The sequence below is a fragment of the Cavia porcellus genome, unplaced genomic scaffold, assembly GCF_034190915.1.
Source record: "Cavia porcellus strain 051 isolate PalLab524CR breed Dunkin Hartley unplaced genomic scaffold, mCavPor4.1 scaffold_20, whole genome shotgun sequence".
Classification (NCBI taxonomy): Eukaryota; Metazoa; Chordata; class Mammalia; order Rodentia; family Caviidae; genus Cavia; species Cavia porcellus.
The window spans coordinates 54,969,542-54,979,667 of record NW_026947503.1 but is presented as its reverse complement, the minus strand read 5'-3'; the positions used below and the strand labels follow the sequence as shown (position 1 = coordinate 54,979,667).

The following is a 10,126-nucleotide window of genomic DNA, read 5'->3' as shown; positions in this document are numbered from 1 at the left end:
GTATAGCCCATACAGGGAATGAAAAACAGTCAGTATAAACGATTCCTGAGAAAGCCTAATTATTGAACTTACCATTTAAAGGCTTTCCCTCATCCTTTATAAATATATTCAGTGAATTATAGAAAACACATAAAATATATTATTTTTATTAAGTTCAGAAGGTTGTGGACATTATTCAAATCTTCTACCATCCCTTTCATTCTAGAACTCTCACTCTGTATTTTGAAATACTTGATGGTGTGCTAAATAAAGTCTCTAAATGAGGCTAATTTTACCTAATTTTTATTACAAAAATCAGACTCTATAATCTCATTTGACAAATGATCAATTTGCTGGTTCATTCTTTGGGTAACTCCAGTCTACTCTTAAGCCTATTATGAATGATTATTTCATGTTTTATACATTTTAATATATTTTGTGTGTTTTCTATAGTTTATAGATACTGTTTTCATACTTTCCTTTAATTCTTGAAACATAATCTTAGTTCACTGAGTATTGCTATGACTTTGAGGCCAGCTGGACTACAGAACAACACTTTGTCTCAAAAAAAAAAAAAGAATAAGACTGTTCAAAGTAAGGAGAAGTATTTTAAAGAAAACTAAACAATGTATCTTTTACTGTAATTAATTTTTAAATTTAAACATTCACTATATATTTGAATCATACTTAGATGTTGCAGACTGGAAAGTTTGATAATTTGTTCTCTATCCAAAGTGTACTAACCACACAAAGAGTCTGTCATAAATGTTCATGGAACATTTAATAAAAATAGTGTAAAGTTGGAAATATCCCCAATATTCAACATAATTAATGGATGCATATAGTACATTCATAAAGTAGTATTAAGTGATAAAAGCAGAAAATATTAATATCTGCAACAAAATGTATGAATCTCAAAAACAGGTCACATAAAAAATTCAGGTACTTTTATTAATTCCATCTATATATAAATCTAGATAAGATGAAATGAATGTGTAGTAACAGAAAAGTGATCAACAGGAGACTGAGAATGAGGATGTGTGGAGCAAAGATACTGACTATAAACAAGCACAAGGGAGGAGCTGGGGATTTAGCTCAGTGGCATAAGTGCCTGCCTTGTGAGGAGGTGGTCATGAGTTCAATCCCTGGTACTGATAAAAAGGAGAAAAGAAAAAAAACCAAGAAGCACAAGGGAATGTTTTAGAATAATAAAGTACCCTTTTTTTAAAAAAATTGAAGTCATAATTTTTTTTGAGATCATGATTGCAAGGGTATAAATATTTGTAAAAGTTCATCTTCTTGCATTTATTTTAAATAATAGTGAAAGTACTTCATAAGCAAAAAATACTGGAATTCTTGGAACTTCATTATGTTCAAGACCACTACGAAGCAGCTCTGAGCAGGATTTAAATTTTACTAATTGACTTTCTATATTTATCTGTGAGTCTGTCCTAGGCCTCAGCCCTTTGCCTAACAATGGGAGCTGATTCATAGTAAGTGAATCTCTATGAATCACTGGTCCGGGCTGAGGCCTGTAGTGACCTGGGAGGCCAGAGATACCTCAAAGGGCAAAATAAGGCCACAGCCAAGGACACCTGGCTCAAACATCAATTAAGTAGATAGAAACTGCAGCTGCAGGAATTACTCCTCCAGTCTCACTTCTACCATGTCTTCATCATAAGATGGTTCTCCTAAAATGACATGATTCATCACTTGGAGACATCCTTGAAGTGACTCTCAAGATCCTGCTCATTGCCTGCACATTCCTCAGTTTCCCCGCCCCTTCTTATTGAAACTAATAAAGTGAGCGGTCCAGAGAAGTCTTTGTCTTAGCCCTCAGAGTCTCTAGCTCTGCTAACAGATTTTGACCCTCCTGGAGCCCTCAAAGCATACCACGTGTCTCATTTTATTTAAGATTTCTCGGTACAGTCATTTGGGAGAATGGAAATTTAGGTCAGACCCGATATCATTGAATCTCCAGATCAATTATTATCCATTCATCTTAAATCTTCTTTTGCACCCTACCAAAATATCTCAGGGTTGTGTTAGTCAGTTGCTGCTGTGACAAAATACCTGCAATAATAAGTGTATAAGAAGGAAAGGTTCATGTTAGCTCATAGGTTTGGGGCTGTAGTTCATAATTAGTTGGCCCTGTTGCTTTTGGACTTATGGAAAGACAATACTTCTGGGTAGAAGCATGCATGTGGTGAAATAAACTGCTCACCACATGGCAACCAGAAGTAAAAAGACAAGAAAAGCTGAGATCTTAATATCTCCTTTTTGGACTTGCATCAGTGACTCCATCCATTGTATATTCCTTTTTTATTATGCCATAGGCTAGGGACCACGTCTTTAAAATGAGGAACTTTGAGGGATGTATTCAAACCATAGCATCTTAGAGATGCTTCATTAGGTATTTCTTAGATATATTCTATTATACTTGATACTTATTAATTTCACATTGTTCTTGTTCCTGGTAAATAGACATACAATGGATTTTAAATATAAATCTCATATCCAATGATCTTCCTAAATTCATTTGCTAATTCTAGTAATTTCTGTTTTATTTTAGACTCTTCATTATTTATATACTTAGGCAGCCTAAAATTAACAATTTTGTTTTCTTCTTTTCCAATTCTTAGAACTCGTCTTTATTCTTGTCTTAAATTCCTAAAAGAACCTCCGATATGAAGACATATAAATGGGACTTCTGGGAGAACATGGTGGATAGATAACATCAGCTATGGAGGCTCTCTGAGATAGCCTGCTTAGAATCCAGGAACAATGTGATGTGAGGAGGCCTAAGCAAGGGGAGATATACCCTGCCGACCCAAGAATGAACTAAGCTGAGAGAAACCAACTGGAAATGCAATCCCGGTGCTATAACAGGAACAGATAAAATCTCAGTGCAGAAGCTGGAACCCATGCCACTGGAAGCCATGATTTGAATTTCCTGCTGCTGCGTCTGAATCGGCACAGCAGGGAGAGAGACGTGCAAAAGCTTTGAGAGCAGGAATCAGCAAGCGGAGTTGAGAGCAGGACTGGCGGGGTACCCTGCATCGACCTGTGGTGAATGAGAGGAATGGGGACTCTTCCATAGACTAGGAAGTTCCAACAGAGGACATTCTGGGACCTGGCAGACTAGCCAGAACAGGACGCTGCAGTGACTTTAGTTGCATATCCCCCTCTCAAGTGGGATTGGTGGGGAGTGCCTGACCTGGGTGACACCACGGACTAAGATCCAGTAGACTAGCCCAAACCAGGTCCCTGTGCCTGGAGATGCACCTTAGCAGTGAAGCCTTCAGTAGGTTGACCTGGAGGGGTGGGCCCAACATACACTGCCCCGGTCTGTGTCTTCCTAGTACACTGCAGTGGGCAGAAACCCCTAGCCAGCAGATTCAAACAAACTGTAGCCCACAAAGAAAGAAACTGGTCCTCCTATATACGCCTGTATGGAAGGAACAAAAATTATAAGAAGAGGAGGCAACAAGAAAGAGTCCTCAGTCCTCAATCCTGAGAACACTGATCCAGGAAAGGTAAATGCAAAAGAGAATGAGGACAGAAAACATGCAATATCAGACATGGCACCAATAGAAATAAAGTGATATCTCTGGAGCATCATAGACAAGTTCAAAAGTGAAGTATTTAATGAAGTAAAGCAAGATATAAGTAGAATAGTTAGAGAAATGCTAAACACTGCCCAAGAAAAAAACAGATGGTGGAATGGAAGAACAGAAGAAAAGGGAGAATTGTTTGATGGAGAAAATAGAGAAAACATAGAATGAAACAGGTTCAAAGAGATTACCAGGAAACTAAAAATTCTATTGAAAGCTGGCATAACAGCTTGAAAGAAACTAAGGATAGATTATTTGAACTGGAGGACAGATTTGTAATGTGGGAGCATGAAATGAAAAACTTCTTAGTAACAAGAAAACAAACAGCAATAATACAAAGACTTGAAGATGATAAGAGGATCTATAACTTAAGAATTAAGAACGTAAAAGAAGAAGTAGGGACACAAACAAATGAACTACAAAGGCTATTCACAGAAATAATCCAGGAGAATTTCCCTAATTTAGCAAAAGGTAAAGACACTCAGATGTATGAGGCATACAGGACCCCAGACACCTACAACCCAAACAGAACAACACCCAGGCATATAATAATCAAAATTCCAGAAATCCAGTATAAGAACAGAATATTAAAAGCTGTCAGAGACAAGAAACAGATCAGTTACAAGGGAACACCCATCAGAATTACAGCAGACTTCTCGGCACAAACCATCAAATTATGAAGAGCGTGGGGGGAAATAATTCAAGCTTTGAAAGATAATAACCTCCAGCCAAGATTGATATATCCTGCACAACTGTCCCTAGAAATTAATGGAGAAACAAGGTGCTTCCAGGAAAAAGAGGAACTAGGGGAATTTGCAACCACCAATTCAAATCTACAGAGAAACTGCAGGACATTCTAAAAAACAAAAATACCAAGATTCCAGAAACAGTGGCAGAGAGGCCACAATGAATGGAGCAGAAAGTGAAATGAAGAAGACAAACTGACAACTAATGACAGAAAAAGAGCTCAACAGAAATGAGGCAGAGAAGGTTGGATGGTAGGAACAGGTATTTTGGAGAAAACAAGACATCATAATAGCTAGTGCTGATTTAATATCATCTTGTTTTGAAGTCCGATCAAGCTTTTATTCTTCTGTCTCCATTGGTCTTAACATGTTGTATCTTATTGGATTTTATTATATGTGGTAATATAAATAAAAACTTTTATAGACAAAGAGATATACAGAAACCATTGTTCATTTTCTGTTAGCTGGTTCTAAATACCCTGTAATACTGTCATTCTCTTAAATGGTTTTACATTGTCTTGATATGTTTGATGCTACAGTATATGAAGTTATACTCAAAGATTTCAAGGAAAGAGACACTATGGTACCTACTTTTATGTCGGGATAGCTTGTGGTGAAACACTATTTTGCTTAAATGGTTATGTTCTGACCTGTGCTGTTTTGTTGTTATGCCCTCTTTTATCTCAATCTCCTTTTTTTATTGTTTACTTTTTTATTTTTATCTTTTTAATTAAGGTAAAGAATAAATAAAAATAGCAGGATATATTACAGTAACCCACTTTGATTTCCTATTAACTTGGTTTGAAATCCTGTATTGCTCTCACCATCTTGTTTTGACTGATTTTCCTCTATTCTGTTTTGCTTGATAGTACCAAGTTTGAGAGTATAGGCAACAACTGTGAAGACAATAAGATTCACTATGATGCCCATTCTGGTTTGACTATTATCTTCTTTTGAAGTCCTGTAACGTCTCCAATGTTTTGGTTTTATTGGTTTTGTTCTTTACTGTTTTGTTCAATTTTATTATAACTGATGATATAGGCAATTCTTTTTAAGATAGCAAGAGGCATTATGGTAACCCATGTTGATCATCTTGTATTCTGTTTTTACATTATGTATTATGTCCATCCCTTTGATTTGACTGACTCTGTTTTGTTATGTCACATTTGGTTTTATTCTCTTCAAAAAAAGTAATAAGAACTGTGGGAGTAATAAAACCCAAAATGTGGAATTGTCATTGTCATTGTAAAAAATAGAGGAAAAGAAAGTGCTCTAAAGGATATAACTGCATGTATATTAAGTGTATAAGATAGATAACCATATTACTGAGTTTTGTTGGATCACTGAACAGAGCTGTTTGCAGTCTCACTGTTTGAATGTCCACTTTATATGCTTTAATTTTGTAACTTGAACAACTATTTCTTAAATTTTTTTTTTGTCTTTTTCCTTTTTATTGGTACCAGGGACCGAACTCAGGACTGCCTGCTTGGAAGGCAGGCGCATATGCCGCTGAGCTAAATCCCCAGCCCTGAACAACTATTTCTAAGATGACAATATGTAATCTATTAACTAATGATTTCCTACTGTTTATTTTTTCTGAAATTCTGTATAACTTATACCCTTTTTCTGTTTTTTTCTTTTTCTCCTTAAATAAAATTTTAAAAAGACATATAAATGATAACAACAGGCACTATCATGTCTATTATTGATTTTTTTTAAGATAGGGTTTTACTCTGCAGTTTAGGTTGACCTTGAACTCACTTTGTAGCCTAGACGGTCCTCAAACCTGCAAAGATCCTCCTGTCTCAGTCTCCCAATGCTGGAATCACAGGTGTATGCCGCCAACCTCAGCTTATTAATCTTAAATGAGAAAAGTTCCAAAATATTACCATCAAATGTCTTTTGAGGGCTTCTTATCAAGTTCTTTGGAGATAAGGAAATTTCCTTCTATTCTTAGATTACTATAAGTCAATGTGATTATTACACATGTTGACTTTTGTGAACTGATTTTATGCATTTATCAACTAATCATTTTCCCTTTATTTCTTAAATCAGAAGACTTTTTCTATAAATATTACTAAATATTTTAGACTTTGGGGGTCATATGGTCTCTGTTGCAATTATGCAACTTTGCCATTGTCTCAGGAAAGTGGTGACAGACCATCTAAAGAATAGACATGACAGTGCTCCAATATAAAATTATTTAAAAGAACAGGCAAAACAAATGAGTCAGATGTGGTTCTAGGATAGTTTGCCAAATCTTGATTCATTCTATTAATCTGATAAATTACATTCCTCGATTGCTCCATATAATAAATTCAACTTTATGTAATGTACAAACGACATACTCCATTTCATATTTGCCGATTTCTACTTACTATTTAGCTTAGAACTTTTGTATACATTGATGAGTGAGAGTAGCCTATAGGTTTCCTTTATAATACTGTTGTCAATTTTCATCACTGTTGTACTGCTTCACAGAACAAGCATAAAAGAAGTCTTTATTCACCTTTTTCTTTCTTTTTTTCTTTCTTTCTTTCTTTCTTTCTTTCTTTCTTTCTTTCTTTTTTTAGTACCAGGGATTGAACTCATGACCCCTGCTTGCAAGGCAGATGCTTATGCCACTGAGCTAAATCCCCAGCATTTTTTTTTTTTTTTTTTTTTTTTTGGTACCAGGGATCAAACTCATGACCTCGCATTTGCCAGACAGGCGCTTATGCCACTGAGCTAAATCCCCAGCCCTTTACCTATTTTCTTGAAGAGATTGTATAAGATCAGTATTATTTCTTAAACATTCCACATACCAATGCAAGTGAAAACATTTCTACTCTAGGTTAAGGATTTCTTTGCGGTTGTTTTTATTTATCAGCCTTAACAGCTCTACACTGAGACTTTTTTCTTGTGTGAGTTTTGTTATGTTTGCTAATAGTTTGCTTATTTCACCTAAATTTTCTAGTTTATTGGCATGAAGTGACTCACAACATGTTAATGTCACCAAGAGCTATAGCAGTGCCTTCAGTCTGTTACCAACATTATAGTCTGTCCTTTTCCAGACTAGATTTGCCCATTTTCTGTCATTTATTATATACTTACTTCGTTTTTTATTTCTTAAATCAGATCATCTTTTTCCCGAAATCTTTTATTAAACGTCTTTGCTAGCTGTGCATTCCATGGCGTCATTGTTGATGTCATCTAGGATGTCATTAGGTGCTAGTTGGCCACATTGCAGCCCACAGACTGGCAGTCCCCAAAATTTCTTCAATGGTTCCAGCGAGGTCTCTGGTTAAAGGCTGGTGCTGCATCTGTCCAGCAATGTTGACAATCTCATCAAAAGTGACATTTCTTCTGTGTTTAATGTTTTTCTGCTTTTTTTCCTGTCTCTTGGCAGTTCCTTGAGGGTTTTGATGGTCAGGGCAGAGGCAGATGGCACCACCTCAGGCTGAGCCTGTCTTTTGTGGATGGTCAGCTTCATTGTAATCCTCACACCCTTTCAGTCACCAGTTGCCTTGGCAATATCATCACCCACTTTTTTTGGAGCCAGACACAGGGAGCCAATCTCGGGAGCCAAACGTGGTACCGACTGCACCTCTGGTACACCTCAGGTACACAACTTTGATCTTGTTGGTGTCAAACCTGGGACGCATCATGGAGGTGGCAGGTGACAGATGAACCCAGATTCCAGAAGACCTAAGAAAGTTGCACCTTAGCACCCTCCTAGCCAAAAGTCAAAACCTTTTATTTTATTTTTGAACAGGGTCTAGGTATTCTAGCCATACTGGTCTTGAGATCCCTACCTTCTGTTTCAGCTTCCCAAGAAGCTTGGATTATATGTGTATTCTGTTGTGTTTGGTAATTAGCTTTTTTCAGTTTACTTTCTTGGAAAAAAGTATATATGTATATTTCATTAATTTTTATCAGGGCTGATCAGTCCCCTGATCTGCCTAGGGAAGGGTATGGTGAAATAGATTTCTGTTTATTCAGGTCAGATCTTAATGCCAAATAAATAGTAAAATGGTTTCAAGTTTGCAGGTTTTCTGAATTTTGAATTGTGGCTAAAGATCTATGGACCAATAAGAGCAAAGAGTTGGAAACAACTGAAATAGACACCATTAAAAAAACAAATTTTAAGAAAATGTAGCCTATTTATATAGAGAAAAACTATACAGCAGTGGGTATGAATAAGCTCAAGCTTCGTTTATCAAAACAATGCTTTGTCACTTTGTTCAACAATTAAAGGGAGTTAGGACATTTAACCTCACTGCCCTTTTACCCAAGTTAGGTCTTAGTTTTGCCATTAATTGTAATACTATGACTTTAGAAATCCACAAGGTGATGATTGTCTTATTCGATTCATATTTATTTAATTTATATATGTGCTTGCCTTAACAATCTTCATTTCTTCCTTCATCTTCAGACTTCCAACTTCGATCATTCGCTTCTGTCTCTGGTGTTTTCTTTAGCAAGTGTTGGTCATTTTTCTTTGTATGATAAAACCTTCATTAATATTTTCAATTCTGAATATTTTTCACAAGATACAGAGTATCATGTTTTCATTGATTTTTAAATAATGTTGAACACAGAGTTCCTATACGTTAGCATTCAAATAAATCAGTTGACATTTTTATTATTAATGCTATGTGCTCCCACATTGCTTTGCCTTTTGATAGCTGTAAAGTTTTCCTATTATCCCCAGTTTACAGCAAATATATTATAATTTTTAAAGTGTGACTTTTATCCCAGTTTGTGTTCATAGTTTTGCCTACATCTTTTGCTTTATAAAAATTTTACAAATTCCAAACCAAACTGTCTTGTTTACTTTTCTCTCACTGAGACAAAATATCTGATGTCCAAAATTAAGGAAAGAAAGGTTTATTTAGCTCACAGTTTGTGGAGGTTTCGGTCCATTATCAGCTGGCTCCAAGGTAGAGTGGTATGATACTGGGGGGATATTCAAGGCAGCAGAAGACAGCAAAACATCAAGAACAAAAAGTGGGGAACAAGCCTCTTTTCCTCCCTTATATTGTAAATAGGCTACCCACTCAGGTGAAAGGAAGAGAGAACTCCAGATCATCTCCTTGCTTTCCTCCTGCATAGGCTCAATATGTTCACAAAATGAGGACCCCTGTTGAGTCATTTAGTTAAACTTCTAAACTTCTCAAGTTGATACAATGAATCAACAATTACAACATCCTGGACCACAGTTTCCTTAGGGCATGTCCTCTAAAAACCCAGGGATGTAGGTTTGCAGAGTTACTTAGTTAAACTTTGAAAGTTCTCAAATTGACACAATGTATCAATGAATATACAAATAATTTTATAAACTGCCCTGATCGTAGATGATTTTAAAATCCTCTCTTTTATGGGCTCCCAATTATAGCAGATTTTTCCATATAACCAATGATTTTCTTTTTAGTATTCTTTATATTTTTGTCTGTCTGTGCTTTAATATGTATTTTTTCTTTTGCCTTTCCTTTTGCTTCTTTCTTTCTTAAACTATCTTATTGTTCCCCCTCTGCCTACATAGTGCTAGAGATTGAATCCATGGGCTTTGCAGAGAGCTACATCCCCAGTCTTTTTATTTTTGTATTTTTTCCCAAATGCATTTTATTTCAAGAAGGAGGAGGAAGAGGAAGAGGAGGAGGTAGAAGTGGAAGAGGAGGAGAAGGAAGAGAAGGAGGAGGAAGAAGAGGAGGAGGAAGAAGAGGAGGAGGAGAAAAACTACAAAAAATGTCAAAACATTAATCAGTGGGCAACAATGGTATATATATATTGTATATAATATATATA

General features: G+C 36.0%; 1 pseudogene; it reads right to left on the bottom strand.

Moving 5' to 3' along the window:
- Positions 1-7,481: 7,481 nt before the first annotated feature.
- On the bottom strand, positions 7,482-8,052 carry LOC100715617 (large ribosomal subunit protein uL11-like; annotated as a pseudogene).
- Between the last annotated feature and the right edge of the window lie 2,074 nt (positions 8,053-10,126).